We start from the raw sequence: 18,694 nt of genomic DNA, 5'->3' as shown, positions 1-18,694 counted from the left end.
AACATGATATTAACATCTGCCCTGTCCAGCAGGATCACCAGATTTCTCGCTAATTGAAAACGTATGGGATATGATAAAGTAGAAATTTAATCGCTCTCCATGGCCTGCAACGACCATTGTCGAATTGTGATAAGAGACGCACAATACTTGGGACAGTCTATCGCAAAATGACATTCGATACCTTTACGATCGTTTTCATGCGAGAATACACGCCTGTGCTACAGCCGGAAGGGCATACGTTGCTTATTGACACGTCTGTTTGGGCAGCCATTACTGCAATGAGTAGGTCTGAATTTGTTATCATATACTCCTACAGTGACGAATTACCTGTGCCCTGAAGTGACAGTATAATGATCTCGTCCTGGAACGTGTTGCATCTTTTTCCGGCATTGTATATTAATACAATGATTCAAATGGCTCTGAGCACTATGGGACTTAACATCTGAGGTCATCAGTCCCGTAGAACTCAGAACTACTTAAACCTAACTAAGGGCATCACACACATCCATGCCCAAGGCAGGATTCGAACCTGCGACCGTAACGCTCACGCTGTTCCAGACTGAGGCGCCTAGAACCACTCGGCCACACGGGCCGGCCTTAAGACAATGCAGCCAATGTCTTGCTCTCCGTGTTGTGCAGCTATCTCAGTCGTTCCATTGTGGAACAGATCTAAAGAGGGACTTAGAAGAACGGAAACTGTCATCTGCAAGGACTTGCGTTAGGAGAAGGCAGTAGCAGATGCACTCCCTGCCGGTCGCAATGTCTCGGCGCCGGAGAAAGCTGAACGAAGCCTTGCCGTGGCCCCTGAGCCTGGAGAGCAACGCGCATGCGCAGAGCCGCCCGGGGCGTCGACCGGCGCCCGTCCTGACAGCTCACGGTGTCGGCACTCCGCGCGAAGTAGTGTGGGGGAGCGCGCGCCGGCTCCAGCTCTTTATCTCGCCCCTACCCGACGGCGGCTGGCCAGCTTCCTGCCGCTTCCCGCCACCAGGAAGCCACGCCGCAGCGCACCACAACACAACACAACACAGGACGAGACGGCAGAGACCACAGACAGTCGCAGCAGCTCCGTCCACCTCACACCACGCTGTCTAGAGTGACAGCAGCATCGCTCCAGCAGCTCCAACAGGTACAATCCCACGCCATTTATCTCGTCGTAAACATGTCGGCAGCAAGCGTTAACAAGCAATATACAGGTAACATATTTGCAGGAGCTCTTATATTGTTGAAAAATGCCATATTACCGCCTCGAGCTGCTAGTAAATACTTCATTTATACAACCAGTTTCCGTCGTCTGACCATCATCAGGCTCGTAAAGGTACTCACAACATCATGCTGGCCGAAATATAAAATCGTTACCGTCAAGTCATAAAATCATGAACAATATACTGCCATCATATCGTGTTCACAGCGTTAACGCCGATCACAGTTTTAACATAAATGTGTACACTCCATAGCACAGGTTTTATAAACTGACGACGTAATTTGTACTACGGTATGCTGACAATGTATTGTTCATCAGGCGCTCCAGTCTGGAACCGCGCGACCGCTACGGTCGCAGGTTCAAATCCTGCCTCTGGCATGGATGTGTGTGATGTCCTTAGGTTAGTTAGGTTTAACTAGTTCTAAGTTCTAGGGGACTGATGACCTCAGAAGTTAAGTCCCATAGTGCTCAGAGCCATTTGAGCCATTTATTGTTCAAAAAATGGCTCTGAGCACTATGGGACTTAACATCTATGGTCATCAGTCCTTTAGAACTTAGAACTAGTTAAACCTAACTAACCTAAGGACATCACACAACATCCAGTCATCACGACATTTATTGTTCATCCTTTTTTTCACTTGATGGTAACGATTTTATATTTCACCTAACATGATGCTGTGAATACGTTTACGTACCTGATGACGATCAGATTGCTCAAATGGTTCAAATGGCTCTGAGCACTATGCGACTTAACTTCTGAGGTCATCAGTCGCCTAGAACTTAGAACTAATTAAACCTAACTAACCTAAGGACATCACACACATCCATGCCCAAGGCAGGATTCGAACCTGCGACCGTAGCGGTTGCTCGGTTCCACACTGTAGCGCCTAGAACCGCACGGCCACTCCGGCCGGCACGATCAGATGACTGAAACTGCTTGTACAAATAAAGTGTTTTATCAGCGGCCCAAGGTACTAGTACAACTTTTTTGCAATACAAAGTTACTTCCTAATTACAGAATGTGTTGTATAAGTATAGCAGCAACCAGCCGCAATTCCGTTTTGGTTTACTTTGTTGAAAAAGCACCGTCACTGGTTCCGGATTTACACATTCGTCGTCTAACGGCATCCATGTCTTTATTGCAGCATTTAAATGTATGTATACATGTTTATCGTAATTACCTCTTATAATGCTCAGTATTGACTGAAAAACTATTGAAATTCTGAATTTATCAGGGAGAAAATACAGAGAGTGAAATGTTATCTGTAGCTTTTACGGAAAACAGATTGTGGTTATGAAAGTCGGAAATGAAAGGTAGACACCAATTGAGACAAACTGAAACAAGGTTGTAGCCTATCCGCAGTGTAGTTCGATCTGCACAGAGAACAAGATGTGAAGGAAACCAAGGGGTGATCTGGAAAAGAAATTCACGGACAACAAATAAATACTCGAAGGTTTGTTGATGACACTGTAATTCTTCCAGATACAAGTCCGCTGTGTTGTTCAATCCGAATACTGAGCACGATGTGAAAGAAATCCAAGGGGAAATTTGGAAAAGGAATGTAGTCTTGTGTTTTGGGAGAATAAATAATTACTTCAGGGTTTGTCGATGCCACAAATTCTGCCAGAGACGACAAATGATCTGTAAAGTCAGTAAGTATATTGTATTAAAAAGAGGTTATAAGAAATATGAAACATGTAGCAGAAGGATGATACGGCCTAACAACTTCCAAGATGTTATTTTCATGATTATCAGATGTAAGAAATGGCCGGTCCGCAAGCCTGTGGCCGGTCTATTGGCCTGACTGATTACAACCTTTCTTCGGCGCAGCGCTAGGAGGTGGAGGATGGCTGGCACTCCGGCCGCCTTTAACCTCCGTGAAAGATCTGTAGTACTCGCTTGATAGCAGGCTAAGTGGTCCCGGCGCCATACTGGAAGGGCTGGAACGAGGAAAATTCCCCGATCGCATCAGGGATTGAAGCTCCGTGACCAGAACCACTCACTAGACAAAAATGGTTCAAATGGCTCTGAGCACTATGTGACTTAACTTCTGAGGTCATCAGTCGCCTAGAACTTAGAACTACTTACACCTAACTAACCTAAGGACATCACACACATCCATCCCCGAAGCAGGATTCGAACCTGCGACCTCAGCGGTCGCTCGGCTCCAGACTGTAGCGCCTAGACCCCACTAGACAAGCACGGCCACTGTCAGTCAACCAAAGTAACAAAAGAATAATGGACTGTAGTCGGACTAAATCGGATAATGCTCAGAGTCTTTAGTTACGAAATGAAATTCTGTAAGTCGAAGACGACTTCTGCTATTTGTGCAGCGAAATAACTAATGATGACACATGGAATGAGGATATTAAATGAGGACTAGCAATAGCAAGAAAAGCTTTTCTGAAAAAGAAAAATAAGGAAAGTTGGAAATTTGTGGTAAGATCTTACGGGACCAAACTGCTGAGGTCATCGGTCCCTAAGCTTACACACTATTTAATCTAACTTAAACTAACTTACGCTAAGGACGACACACACACCCATGCCCGAGGGAGGACTCGAACCTCCGACGGGGGAAGCCGCGCGGACCGTGACTAGACGCCTCATACCGCGCGGCTACCCCGCGCGGCTCGAAAAATAAGTTAGCGCATAATATGTTAAGTATTAGGTAAACTTTTCCGTCAATATTTACTATGAGTACAGCGTTATATGAAATTGGAACGACAAGGAGAGAAGTTTCTGAGGTGAGGTATTGGAGAATCTTGAAAATTAGATGTGTAGACCGGAAGATGTGATGAATCTAATGTCATTACTTGACTAAAAGAAGTGATAAGTTGATACAACAATTACGAGATGTCAATCAGTAATTAACTGGCAGTGGTGGAAAGTATTGAGGGTAAAATGGAGAACAGCTTCAAACCAGTCTTCCAACTGATGATCATAACAACCATCCTAAACGCAAGAGAAAGTATCAGTCATATGACATCCACATCTGGATAAATGCCTCTACACTTTTCACGCATTGTCGTCTTAACCGTTACACATCCAAGTTTACTGCTGTCATCTACCAGACTTCGGGCCTTTTCTTCCCTTAGAATCCAGGACACAATTCCATGCTTCCTCTACCATCCATTCGTATGGATACGTGTTCCTTCGATTTCATTTGGTTGCGTTTTCAGAACGTCTTATGTCCACCATAGGCTGCTTAATTTTTTGAACAAACTGTTTTACTTCAACATTTGTTTTACGTTACATGTGTAGCGCAGTATATGCTCATACGTAATCTGATTGTCATCGTGTTTGTATTCAAGGGAATCTTACATGTAAGGGGTAACAAATTCTTGTCCACACACGATAAAAATTGCTTCTAAATGCGATAACACACACATATATATACAGGGTGGTTCATTGATCGTGACCGGACCAAATATCTCACGAAATAAGCGTCAAACGAAAAAACTACAACAAACGAAACTTGTCTAGCTTGAAGGGGGAAACCACATGGCGCTATGGTTGGCCCGCTAGATGGCGCTGCTATAGGTCAAACGGACATCAACTTAATTTTTTTAAAAATAGGAATCCCCATTTTTTATTACACATTCGTGTAGTACGTAAAGAAATATTAATGTATTAGTTGGACGACTTTTTTAGCTTTGTGATAGATGGCGATGTAACAGTCACAAACGTATAAGTGCGTCGTATCACGTAACATTCCGCCAGTGCGGTGGCCTCGGGCCTAAACTGGCTGTTAATAAAAAATAGTGGTTGAAATAATTTAACTTGTTCCAATAAATTAAACAGCTAATAGAGAACAAAATGGTTGTGACCTTCAGAAAATGCATTGAGGCTGACTACTAAATACGAAAAAACTAATTTTCATGAAGTCATGATAATTGCGTCTTCCTCTACTGCCTGTTCCCGCAGAGGGACGTACCTATATAAACGTGTACGCCATCGTTTTCTTTCCATACTTAAGGTGTTCTTATCGATGTCCAGTATTCGACAATTTCCTAGTGCCACAAACAAAACCATAAAATCGGTATCGGAGGTATCGACTAATGAAGGGAAAAAATAAGTTTTCATAACTAGTTTAATGAGAATTGAAATGTATTCAGAAATTTTGTAATACATAGGAATGGCAAGTGTTGTTGTGAAACTAATACCATGTGCAGCTTATAACATACATATTATATTTGACCAACAAATACCAGCAAGGGCTATGCACGCACTACGTAGAAAACATGAGCAAAGTATTCATATGTGATTGAAGTAAATGTCGATAAAGGTTGGTGTTGGTAGCTTAATAAACTGTACTTCTTCAAGATCCTTTTGTTGATTTATTTCCGCACTGGGTACTCCCTTTCTATGTGCAGCGGCTTAGGGAAATCCCCTCTTCACAAGCAGTCACGCGGCAGCTCAGCTCGGTCTTGCGAACTGGGGACACGGGCGACAAACTGGTCTGCGCACAAGTGAGTTTGTTTTCTGTGCTTCTGATGACTTTTTGTGTCGATATATATACCACAGCTATTGTTTACGCATCACGCTATGAGGTTAATAATCTTCAGGCTTATGTGTTTACCTATAACTTGTATCAGCATACATTGGCATAGCGAGTTCCCATTGCGGAATATTTACTTGTACATTAACCCACCATAACCTAATCACTGTGCACTCTTTCTGTTAGTAGTCATAATTTGATCTCACTGTATAAAACTAAAATTTCTAGCATACATGACAAGGGTGTAATAGTTTTGACACTGACAGTCGCCAACACCACTGCTTAAATTTTACCTGTCTTCCAGCGATATAATGCCCCCGATTTTGAGGTAGTACCAGAAATTTTCAGATATGATTCTATTGGGGAGATGTTTGAATTTTAATAGTGGAAAACATGCCTTCTGCACTCTCAAGGCAATAGAGCTAACATTATTGTAACTGTGAAAACTCGTTTAATAACCTCCACAAAAACTATTTCGTCCAGACTTCAAACTTGGTTATAACTGCTATCGTTGCAGTAATTACACTGAACAGTCAAAGAAATTGGTACACCTGCCTAATATCATGTAGGGCCATCCGCGAGCATGCGGAAGTGACGCAACGCGATGCCGCATGAACTCGACTAATGTCTTAAGTAGCGCTGGAGGGAACTGACACCATGAAACCTGCAGTGCTGTCCATCAATCCGTAAGAGTACGAGGGGGTAGAGATCTCCTCTGCACAGAACGTTGCAAGGCATACTAGATGTGCTCAATAATGTTCATGTCTGGGGAGTTTGGTGGCCAGCGAAAGTGTTTAAACTCAGAAGAGTGTTCCTGGAGCCACCATCTAGCAATTTTGGGCGTGTGGCTTCTTGTATTGTCCTGCTGGCATTGCCCAATTCCGTCGGAATGCACAGTGGACATGAATGGATGGAGGTGATCAGACAGGATGCTTAGGCGTGTCACCTGTCAGAGTCGCATATAGACGTATCAGGAGTCCCATACACTCCAACTGCACAAGCCTTACACCATTACAGTTTGAACAGTCCCCGGCAGACATGTAGGATCCATGGATTAATGAAGTTGTTTCCATACCCGTACACGTCCACTGTTCGACAGACTCTCAAACGAGACTCGTCCAACCAAGCAACATGTTTCCAGTTATCAACAGTCCAATGACGGTGTTGACGGGTCCAGGCGAAGCGTAAAGCTTTGTCTCGTGCAGTCATCACAAAGATACGTGAGCGGGCCTTCGGCTCCGGAAGTCCATATCGATGGTGTTTCGTTGTATGATTCGCGCGCTAGCACTTGTTGATGACACAGCACTGAAATCTGGAGGAGTTTGGGGAAGGGTTGCACTTCTGTCACGTTGAATGATTCCCTTCAGTCGTCGTTGGTCCAGTTGTCTCAGGCTCTTTCTCCAGCACCAGCGATGTCAGAGATTTGATGTTTTACCAGGATTCCTGGTATTCACGGTACACTCATGAAACATTGGTACGGTAAAATCCCCATTTCATCGCTACCTCGGAGATGCTGTCCCAACGCTCGTTCGCCGACTACAACCCTACGGTCCAATTGACTTAAATCTTGATAACCTGCCTTTGTAGGAGCAGTAACAGATCTGACAATTGCGCCAGACACTTGTTGTCTTGGCCCGCTGGAGCGGCCGAGCGGTTCTAGGCGCTACAGTCTGGAACCGCGCGACCGCTATGGTCGCAGGTTCGAATCCTGCCTCGGGCATGGATGTGTGTGACGTCCTTAGTTTAGTTAGGTTTAAGTAGTTCTAAGTTCTAGGGGACTGATGACCTCAGATGTTAAGTCCCATAGTGCTCAGAGCCATTTGAACTTGTTGTCTTGTGTAGGCGTTGCCGATCGCAGCGTTCTGTTCTGCCTGTTTGCGTATATCTGTGTTTGCATACGCATGCCTATACCAGTTTCCTTGGCGCTTCAGTGTATATGGAAAGTTAGAGAACTCGCCATTAAATAAAAAGTGTGAAATTTCAGAAACACTGTCGGAAGCTCGAACATAGTCTAAAAGGTAACGTGAATGTAGTTGCTATGTGACCAAAAAGACGGTATAGAAATATTTTAATAGTAAATAATGTTTGGTTGCTGAAATGTCGAAGCGGTAGGCGATAATTACGATACTGCGGCGGTTGCAACGCTTGATACACGATTCAAGAAAATAATTTCCACAAACCATGTTCATGCTCAAGCGAAATGACATCACAGGAACTTCTTTTATCTAGAGAAAGTTATTCTGGCGATGCTGGAGAAGGAGATGCAAAAGCATTTTTGGGAGAAGTGTAAGGAGCTTGCTCGCAGTCAGAAAAAAGAGGTTACATGGGGGTTAAATGCAGGTGCTGCAGGGGAAATGCCGAGCGCTGGAGGGGAAGTGCCACTCTAAAGCGCTCACATCTTTTTTGTAAATATTAAGTGGAGTCCCTCCACGTCCTCACTTGCATGGTGACGATTCGAAAAGATCTACTGTCACCTCTGCTTTGGTTGGTATCTCAAAAGAATGCCGCTGAAAATGCAGCAAAAGTAGCGATTCATTTCCACTTGGCTTGCTAACGATTCAAAACTTTCACAGAAGCGTCTTATGTGCCGAATTTTGAATAAAACCTACATTTCTCTTGTCGCCATGTTAAAATTTGCTTCTTTCGCCAAATACAGCGGTGTTACACAATGTCACTTCACTAACATGTTGTGCAGAGGCAATTGCGACAGAATTCTGAAACAGTGGTTTATTAAATGAAGAACTGAGGAAAAGTAAGACCATAGCTTACGAAAAAACACATGCTAGATACAAAAACAAACGCGTATTTTATTCACTTATGTTCCAAAACTCAAGAGCATTTATCGTTTCATCAGATGTCGATGGTCCTTAAAAATTACATTCTTTCATCGCCAAAGTCTGTAAATAAAGGAACAACGTAATAGATAATGAAGTTTTGCATAATAACAAATGGCAAAATACATTCTTCTTTGTATGCCATCGTTTGCCAAAATCTCATTTCGATATCTCACACCATTTATGAAGTATGTGGAATGTTTTGCATATTTCATTCTGGCTTTATTGCTGGCGCGGCGCGATCGCTAATGAGTGTACCACCTCAAATCGTTTTTGTCGAGATTGCTGACAAATAGAGACCTCCACCCAAGCCTAAAAAAACTTCAATATGTTAGCTAAACTTCATATGCAGTAACATATTATGTAATACACAGCAAACTCAAAATCATAGCGACCCCTATTGTTCATTGCAAACTTTTCGAATTTCGCGTAGTGTCTTGCTTAAATGCAAATATTACAGCAACTATAACCATTAACCAAGTGATGGGGACGTCATCATGAATCTGACATGTAAAGCAATAAGCAGCGTCAAAATGAAATTTTGTCAGCGAATATTTTCTGTAAAATCGTTTGAGAAAGAGTGCAAGAGGTGCGCCTTGACTCTGTCATCGCAGTGCGTCAACGACCGGGCGAAAGCGAGCAACGTGAGCCTCCCCTTCCCAACAAACGAATGAACTCGCCCAGCACTGCGGATCAGCCACCGTATCGTGCACGGACTCTTAACACTGATGTGCATCTCCGAAACATAGGAAGAATGGGACCTCTCCCAAGGTCACTGCGATACTCGTCTATGACCATTTGGGGTACTGTACAACTGGAATTCATGAATGGACGTCATATGAAATTTTTCGTCTGCAATCCGTGGTCCCTACCACAGCACCACTCCAAACGCAGACGTTTGTGTTCTAATGTTAACGGCAACCTACGCATGGGACAGTAATTCCCCACTCTGGCTGCATCTAACATCCGACCAATGGTGCAGGATGACACATGACGTTGCTGATCGTTCTCGGTTGGCGGGGCAAATGTATAGGAGGTACGATATGCATGGTCCACAGTACAGCGATTCTCCCTTGTGAAGAAAAAAGACCTGGTACACGAGTCGAATAGACTTGCCTTCACATTCCCATGCAGTCCAGCATCAGGTCGCTGTCGCCCCACAAAACTGGAAATTTCACGAATCGATCAGCCACCCAAACAGAGTCCCACAGTGAGGTCCCTTTCAAAGTCTGTCAGATGCTGGTAACGTTGTCTCACACGAGTACGCAGTACTTAGTGTCATTCATAGTGTTTACTCAACATCTAACGCTATTCATGACCTTTATGCACGCTATCAGATCTGGTAACAACACTAATCACGAAAAACACTAATGCACTGTGCTACTGTTCTATCGGTCACAGGAAATTGCAACTCTGATCTTTTACATACTCGCCGAAGCTTCGTACGTTTACTCAGTTACACTGCATTCTTCCGGACGTTTCACTTGTTCTTGTCACGCATTATACGACAAACACTTTATTTTTGCTTGTAGCTAGAACATTACTCATTTACTACTTGCTTTTGTACTTGATGTTGTACTCAAATTATTTCGTACAAAAATAACAATAATTCCTATTATTTCTTGCATTCAAAATAAATTTATAAATAAAATATTAGGATTACATATAAAAACAATCAATAAGTTTTTTTCATGTCTTTTGTAAAGGCCTCGTCGCTACTGCTGTGGAGACCGAGTTGCCACGTCACGGAAGGCCGAGTTTGTGAAACGGCTTCTGGTGCAGTACACCACTAACACAATTTCCCCCTGCCACAATCCACATATGTTCCCCAGGGTCAGGTAACAGGATATGAGAACGAAAGCTCTAATAATAATAATGTCGCGTGACTAGGGCCTCCCGTCGGGTACACCGTGCGACGAGTGCAAGTCTTTCGATTTGACGCCACTTCGGCGACTTGCGCGTCGATGGTGATGAAATGATCATCATTAGGACAACACAACACCCAGTCCCTGGGCGGAGAAAATGTCCGACCCAGCTGGGTATCAAAACCCGGGCCCTTAGGATTGACATTCTGTCGCGCTGACCACTTTTTTTTTCTTTTAATCTCATTTTGTTCGTTTTTGTTCGTTGCATCTGCTCGTGGCGGACGTCGCAAGACACCCGTTTCAGTTCGTCGTTGATTCATTAACTCAGTTTTTTTTTATTACAGAGAGCGGCTAACCCTCTGACCGAACACGGTGAGTTACCGTGCCGGCATGATCAAAGAATGATTCTGATATGGCACTGATTTGGGATCATGTGTCCAAAAGCACTTGCAGCTCAGTGTCATAAACATTTACAGGTATTCTCCACTCAGCTACCGGGGGCGGACAACGAACGTTCTACAACACTCCAAGAAATTAGTAATGAAGACAAAGAAATGAGTTGAAAGGTTTACTTATCTTTGTGACTAATTGAATATTGAAGTCTGCAATACTGCATGCAATATAACACAAAAAAGACACTCAGTGGCTAAGTGCAAATAATTGTAGGTAAACTTCACAGTACATAGCTAATGCAATTTACTACAACTGTCTGCTCGCTTCTAAGAGTTCGCTGTCGAAGTTAGCCCTGAACGATAATCTATACCCAAGTGGGCGAGAGCTGCTCTCCTGTCTACCGAGGAGGCTTCTGTTCGTTGTTGTCCGGTCATTGACGTATTTTACTCGGCTGGCAATTGGCCGAGGCGAAGTCCATATCTTCATCCTCAGCGCCGCCCGTGGTGCTGGTGGAACTCGCGCAAGTTGCGAGTCTCTATGGCACTGGCGAGCAGCTCGCATCTTTGCGGTCCGCAGCTCGTGGTCGTGCGGTAGCGTTCTCGCTTCCCACGCCCGGGTTCCCGGGTTCGATTCCCGGCGGGGTCAGGGATTTTCTCTGCCTCGTGATGACTGGGTGTTGTGTGACGTCCTTAGGTTAGTTAGGTTTAAGTAGTAGTTCTGACCATAGATGTTAAGTCCCATAGTGCTCAGAGCCATTTGAGCATCTTTGCGTCTGTGGTGCTTTTGCTCTAGTTGTGTTTTGTTCGGACGACACAGCAGTATCACGTGCCACAACCGCAGACACGAAATTACTAAAGAAATCAATACCTTACGATATTACATGAAATGTATTCGTGGCTGAGAATACGAACAGTCATCAGCTGCATAAGGGAATAAGGTCAATGAAAATTTGTGCCCGACCAGGTCTCGAACCTGCTTCGACTTTCCGCCAACGACTCGCAGCTAGACCCAACTTCCATATGTCGCCGTTCTTGCACCACAGCCTGTGTTCGTTCACACATTGTGTAATTCCCGTACAGGGGAGGACATTTTAACTGAAAGTCGCTGCCTGTATCGGCAAATAAATACGATACTGCAGTGCCATTGTTTTAAAAAGAACGATGCAATGCTTCTTCTGACATACAGACGTGTCCGAAGAAACATTGCAATATCATACATTCCATATCGTACCTTACGATATTCTCGGTACTAATATTATCGATGTATCGATTTGGTTTTATGTATCGGTATCGATTCCAAATATCGATCCCAGTCAGATTATGGAAGATCCGTAGTTCCCTGATGCAGTTGTTTTGTTTCCTGTCTGGCCGAGCAGATTCTGACATGTATCTGTGAAAGGTACTTGCATGTTGGTGCACACTATGTGTCTCGTTCTGTGCTTTGCACTTGCGACAACCTATCATTTTGATGCCTTAAGGGACGTTAATTACATGTATCACCCGCTCTATGTACACTCCTGGAAATGGGAAAAAGAACACATTGACACCGGTGTGTCAGACCCACCATACTTGCTCCGGACACTGCGAGAGGGCTGTACAAGCAATGATCACACGCACGGCACAGCGGACACACCAGGAACCGCGGTGTTGGCCGTCGAATGGCGCTAGCTGCGCAGCATTTGTGCACCGCCGCCGTCAGTGTCAGCCAGTTTGCCGTGGCATACGGAGCTCCATCGCAGTCTTTAACACTGGTAGCATGCCGCGACAGCGTGGACGTGAACCGTATGTGCAGTTGACGGACTTTGAGCGAGGGCGTATAGTGGGCATGTGGGAGGCCGGGTGGGCGTACCGCCGAATTGCTCAACACGTGGGGCGTGAGGTCTCCACAGTACATCGATGTTGTCGCCAGTGGTCGGCGGAAGGTGCACGTGCCCGTCGACATGGGACCGGACCGCAGCGACGCACGGATGCACGCCAAGACCGTAGGATCCTACGCAGTGCCGTAGGGGACCGCACCGCCACTTCCCAGCAAATTAGGGACACTGTTGCTCCTGGGGTATCGGCGAGGACCATTCGCAACCGTCTCCATGAAGCTGGGCTACGGTCCCGCACACCGTTAGGCCGTCTTCCACTCACGCCCCAACATCGTGCAGCCCGCCTCCAGTGGTGTCGCGACAGGCGTGAATGGAGGGACGAATGGAGACGTGTCGTCTTCAGCGATGAAAGTCGCTTCTGCCTTAGTGCCAATGATGGTCGTATGCGTGTTTGGCGCCGTGCAGGTGAGCGCCACAATCAGGACTGCATACGACCGAGGCACACAGGGCCAACACCCGGCATGATGGTGTGGGGAACGATCTCCTACACTGACCGTACACCACTGGTGATCGTCGAGGGGACACTGAATAGTGCACGGTACATCCAAACCGTCATCGAACCCATCGTTCTACCATTCCTACACCGGCAAGGGAACTCGCTGTTCCAACAAGACAATGCACGTCCGCATGCATCCCGTGCCACCCAACGTGCTCTAGAAGGTGTAAGTCAACTACCCTGGCCAGCAAGATCTCCGGATCTGTCCCCCATTGAGCATGTTTGGGACTGGATGAAGCGTCGTCTCACGCGGTCTGCACGTCCAGCACGAACGCTGGTCCAACTGGGGCCCCAGATGGAAATGGCATGGCAAGCCGTTCCACAGGACTACATCCAGCATCTCTACGATCGTCTCCATGGGAGAATAGCAGCCTGCATTGCTGCGAAAGGTTGATATACACTGTACTAGTGCCGACATTGTGCATGCTCTGTTACCTGTGTCTATGTGCCTGTGGTTCTGTCAGTGTGATCATGTGATGTATCTGACCCCAGGAATTTGTCAATAAAGTTTCCCCTTCCTGGGACAATGAATTCACGGTGTTCTTATTTCAATTTCCAGGAGTGTATTTGTATTATAGGGTGCACAACGGATAACACGAATTTGTGAGCCGGCCGTTGTGGCCGAGTGGATCTAGGCGCTTCAGTCCGGGAACCGAGCTGCTGCTAAGGTCGCAGGTTTGAATCCTGCCTCGGGCATGGATGTGTGTGATGTCCTTAGGTTAGTTAGGTTTAAGTAGTTCTAAGTGTAGGGGACTGATGACCTCAGATGTTAAGTCCCATGGTGCTTAGAGTCATTTGAACCATTTGAACGAAGTTGTGCAAGCATGATGTTCGAATATGACGCTACAGACAGGAGTAGATATTCAGAGAACAGGGCTTACTCTTAATTAACATTCTTTTCTCACTACCAAAGTCCTCCTGGACTGTTAATTACAAGTGAGCATGAATGCCATGGAACGGATTAGAAGCTGGTGTGGCACTGCAATTCAAAACAGGGTTTCTTTAATTGTGGCTCTATTACAACGATTTTGTAACATATTCACACTGAAACACACAAATAATATGTTACCAAAAACACAAAGGAAAGCCGGCCCTGTGTGGCCGAGCGGTTCTAGATGCTGCAGTCTGGAACCGCGCGACCGCTATGGTCGCAGGTTCGAATGCATGTGCGCAATGTCCTTAGGTTAGTTAGGTTTAAGTAGTTCTAAGTTCTAGGGGACTGACGACCTCAGAAGTTAAGTCGCATAGTGCTCAGAGCCATTTGAGCCACAAAGGAAAATGTGAACAATCCAGCGGTCCCATCTCGTGAGAAATATTTATGCAAATGATCCATAAATACAAAAGAATTAACACATACTGATTTGCTTTGGAGCTTGCGACTGGGAACAGCATAGCGAGGGGCTAGAATGGTTGGAGGACAAGTGAAACAGTAAAAGGGCGGACACAAAAGAATGCTCATTCCGCAGCAGAGTGAAAATCTCATTCTGGAAACAAAAGAATGACTCACGCACTTAGTCATCCTCACAATAAGAGAAAATCAATCTTCTTCGCTACCCTGAGCAACTACTTGTCTGCAATGAACTGAGCAGAGAGAGTGTGACCTCATTTCCTGGACAGGCACGAAATGATATAGGCATTCACTCGGCTTGGAGAGCCGCATGCTGTTCACTAAATTAACTGATTCACTCACTAGCAACATAGGAACACGTGCACACTCTCATGTGGATTCCATACATTGAATACAGGAATCAATATTTAGCACAAATATTCGTCAACTCTATCCTGATTTCGTGCTAATGAATGAGAAGATTCGAGATCACAATCTCAAATTAAAAACTAGGTTGAAGACTCTTCGTGGTAGACATGAGGATGAAACAAAGTTCGTCTATTACAGTATATCTTCAACAGATTCACGCGTTGTTGGATAAGTGCTGAAGGGCTAGCATCTCATATTTATTGGAAAAGCGAAAAAATAAGACACTACCCAACACGTGGGAATTTCATGAACAAAGCCACAAGTCTCTAAGATGTCACAAATCGGTTCAAATTGTATGAAGGCAAAACACAATTAATATCGCGTAAATCACTGCAGCTCGCGACTAATTTAGCTATCCACAAGTTCAGAAAAAGAATAGTGACATTGCTTTACCAATTCACATGGCGGCAGTTCAAACCAGAACAAAGCGTCTTCATGGAAACCGAAATTATTTTCAAACACGGGAACAATTACAGAAAAAGCGACTACTCTTAAAATTACGATCACAGGGCTATAAGGAAAGTGTCAAGCACTATGACAATGCAAAGTTCAAGTGGCTCTGAGCACTATGGGACTTAACCTCTGAGGTCATCAGTCCCCTAGAACTTGGAACTACTTAAACGTAACTAACCTAAGGACATCATACACATCCATTGAGGCAGGATTCGAACCTGCGACCGTAGCGGCCACGCGGTTCCAGACTGAAGCGCCTAGAACCGCTCGGCCACACCAGCCGGCTGACAATGCAAAGATGAGACACTCGAATGCCGGAACCCTTCAACACGATGGATCATTCAAGAGAATACAACCGTCTACAATAAATTCCGACGACAGAGGGGCAGTTACTCGATCGCCCCAAAAAATGGCTCTGAGCACTATGAGACTTAACATCTATGGTCATCAGTCCCCTACAACGTGGAACTACTTAAACCTAACTAACCTAAGGACATCACACAGCACGCAGTCATCACGAGGCAGAGAAAATCCCTGACCCCGCCGGGAATCGAACCCGGAAACCCGGGCGCGGGAAGGATCGCCCCAGAGCGATCTACGTTCGTAATGGTAGTTGGGAATGACAAAGAGTAACCACATGGCCTCCGGGCAAGGTAACGCTCACAATGTAAGAACAAGCATTTCTATCGATGTCACAAACTCTCTGCCCGGTTCCAACCCCTCTCAAGTTGGCAGAACTACCATACGGGTCTACAGGTTCTAGATACCCTCGAAAGTTCCAGTTTCAACTCAAGCACACAACCACCCACTGTGGATCTCATATTCACAGGTACATCAAAACACAAGCACAACTGGACGTTTCTCTTCCAGGAGCTTAGTGCCATCTCTGACAGGAAACTTGTAGCATCGATCTCTGACAATACTTACATCGAGAGCATTACCAAACGGGACAGATCTGATTGACCCATTTCATGTGCCCATAGCCCGTTGAGCAACCGTCGGTTTTCGGATTGTTTCGCACTGTACGTTCATGCGTCATTTCCATCTGCTAATACCCACGATTGTAAGCTATCCTTTTCAGAGGCACTGTAAGCTTAAATTTGAAAACCACATTCAGTAAAATGAAAAAAAAATTAATGAATATATCAAGCCATTCCTTCGGCTTCCTGCATGTATTAGGCATTTGCCTGTTACGCCCTCTTGGTTAAAATTATCGATCTTTCCACCTTTTCATGATATTCCTAGAGATCAGCAGGCCGAAGTGGCCGTGCGGTTCTGGGCGCTGCAGTCTGGAACCGCGAGACCGCTACGGTCGCAGGTTCGAATCCTGCCTAGGGCATGGATGCGTGTGATGTCCTTAGGTTAGTTAAGTTTAACTAGTTGTAAGTTCTAGGGGACTAATGACAGCAGAAGTTGAGTCCCATAGTGCTCAGAGCCAACCTAGAGATCATCTGCCGACTGGATTCTTACGGAATTCTTCCGTCTTCCATTTTTGTCACGTGGTCCTTCCAGTCGTTCCTGTATTCCTTAATCCGCTCATTTAAGCTTTCCACTCCCAGTACTTCTCTGATTTTAGACTCCTGCTCCAGTCGGGTGTTGTGTACCCAGCTTTTTAGGACTCGTATCTCTTATACATTTTTCTTTCATTACCTTTTGTAACACTCCGCGACTCACTTCCATATTTCATGGTTGGTACTGGCACAGTGTTCGATTTGAAGAATTAAAGAGAGTATCCTTTCTTACTTTAGTTGGGCGGGTTCTGGAGACTGATTTCTTCGGTTATTTCAAGCATTTTTGCTTGTCTATTGGCACTGACAACTCTATGCAAACGCCGCTGCTGTCGGTCGTTAAGTGAAGGCCGTCGGCCACTGCGCTAACCGTGGCGAAAGGTAATGCCTGAAATCTGGTATTCTCGGCATACTCTGGGCACTGTGGATCTCGACGAATATTTAATTCCCTAACAATGTCCGAGAAGGAATGTCCCATGTGTCTAGCTGCAACTGTTATTCAGCGTTGAAGGTCTGCTAATTCCCGTCGTGCGGCTATCATCACGTCGGAAACCGCTTCACATGAGTCACCTGAGTACAACGACAGCTCCGCCAATGCACTGCCCTTTTATACCTTTCGTACGCGATACTACAAGCATATGTATATGTGCATATCGCTATCTCATGAATACTACCTACAGAATCAAAATTTGCAATAACAATAAACAAGGCTCAAGCTCTTAGAGATGGAGGAAGAGGAGATGGAGGGGTCGGAGGACACGTACATCAAATAAAGCGGAAATAAGGACACAGACGAAGAGAAGGGCAGGAGGAGATAGAGGGTGAGAGAGAGGGAACAGGACGAGATGGCTAAAAGGATGAGGAGAAAATGGACAGAGACGGGAGGAGAAGAAGATAAGGACGTTCAGCCACTTTCCATAAATATTAAAAAGTGTACTTTTCCTTTTTTTCTTTTCCATTGATCCACATAACCATAGCAACGCGCGGCTGGGAATAGCTGGTGTTTAAATATATTTGTTAATCAATTTCAGCAATACAAGGAGACGCGCAATATGAGACAAAGAAGGAATTGAGCACTCAACCAAACGCAGATTGTAATATCTAACACAACTGATCACACGATAAGATAATCTGCCACTATGAATTTCACTAAATTTACAATAAAGGTGTTAAGAAGTAGTCACCGAAAATAACTTCACAAGAGGAAAAGGAGAACGAAACACACATAATAATCAGTCTTAATCCAAAATACCAAACTCTAAAATATATCCAACCAGAACCGACATTAACACTAAGCAAGTAATCAATTCGATAACGAAAGTCAGTGATGGAATATACCAGCCCAAGTTACCCTCTGCGGGGCGCAATTAACAGTGAAAAGAGATCAAATAACAAAGCTTGTACTACATTTATAGAATTATACGTTTCTATGGACATAGCAAGTGATCCATTCAGTTACGAAGATAGCAAGAGCAAATAAATGCGACAACTATCGCACAATCAGTTTTATAGCTCATGCATGTGTAAAAACTGTAGAGAAAGACAAAGATTGGAATACATCCAAGAAAAATCTGGAGGCATGGCGTGGAGGTGCTACTCTGAGATGAGGAGGTTGGCACAGGAGAGGAATTCGTGGCGGGTCTCATCATGCCAGTCACAAAACTGAAGACTGTAGATAAAAAGCAGGCTAGACAGATGCAAAAGCGACGAACGTTAAGCCTACAGTTGGGACGGAGTGATGAGTACTCTCTGTTAGGAATTCCTCAATAGTTACCAAGTCAGAGGGAACGCCTATTACGTCAATTAGTAGGACTAA

At 44.9% G+C, this 18,694-nt stretch overlaps 1 protein-coding gene across 1 annotated transcript in view; it reads left to right on the top strand.

The window, feature by feature from the left end:
* Positions 1 to 869: 869 nt before the first annotated feature.
* The window catches only part of LOC124776872, a 106,935-nt gene continuing 89,110 nt past the window's right edge, over positions 870 to 18,694 (top strand). The window contains exon 1 of the mRNA XM_047252053.1: positions 870 to 1,126. The gene's annotated coding sequence lies outside the window, so the exon portion shown is untranslated. The remainder of the gene's footprint in view (positions 1,127 to 18,694) is intronic.

Source organism: Schistocerca piceifrons, chromosome 2, assembly GCF_021461385.2.
Source record: "Schistocerca piceifrons isolate TAMUIC-IGC-003096 chromosome 2, iqSchPice1.1, whole genome shotgun sequence".
NCBI lineage: Eukaryota > Metazoa > Arthropoda > Insecta > Orthoptera > Acrididae > Schistocerca > Schistocerca piceifrons.
The sequence above is the reverse complement of the archived record's forward strand: the minus strand, read 5'-3'. Positions and strand labels throughout refer to the sequence as shown.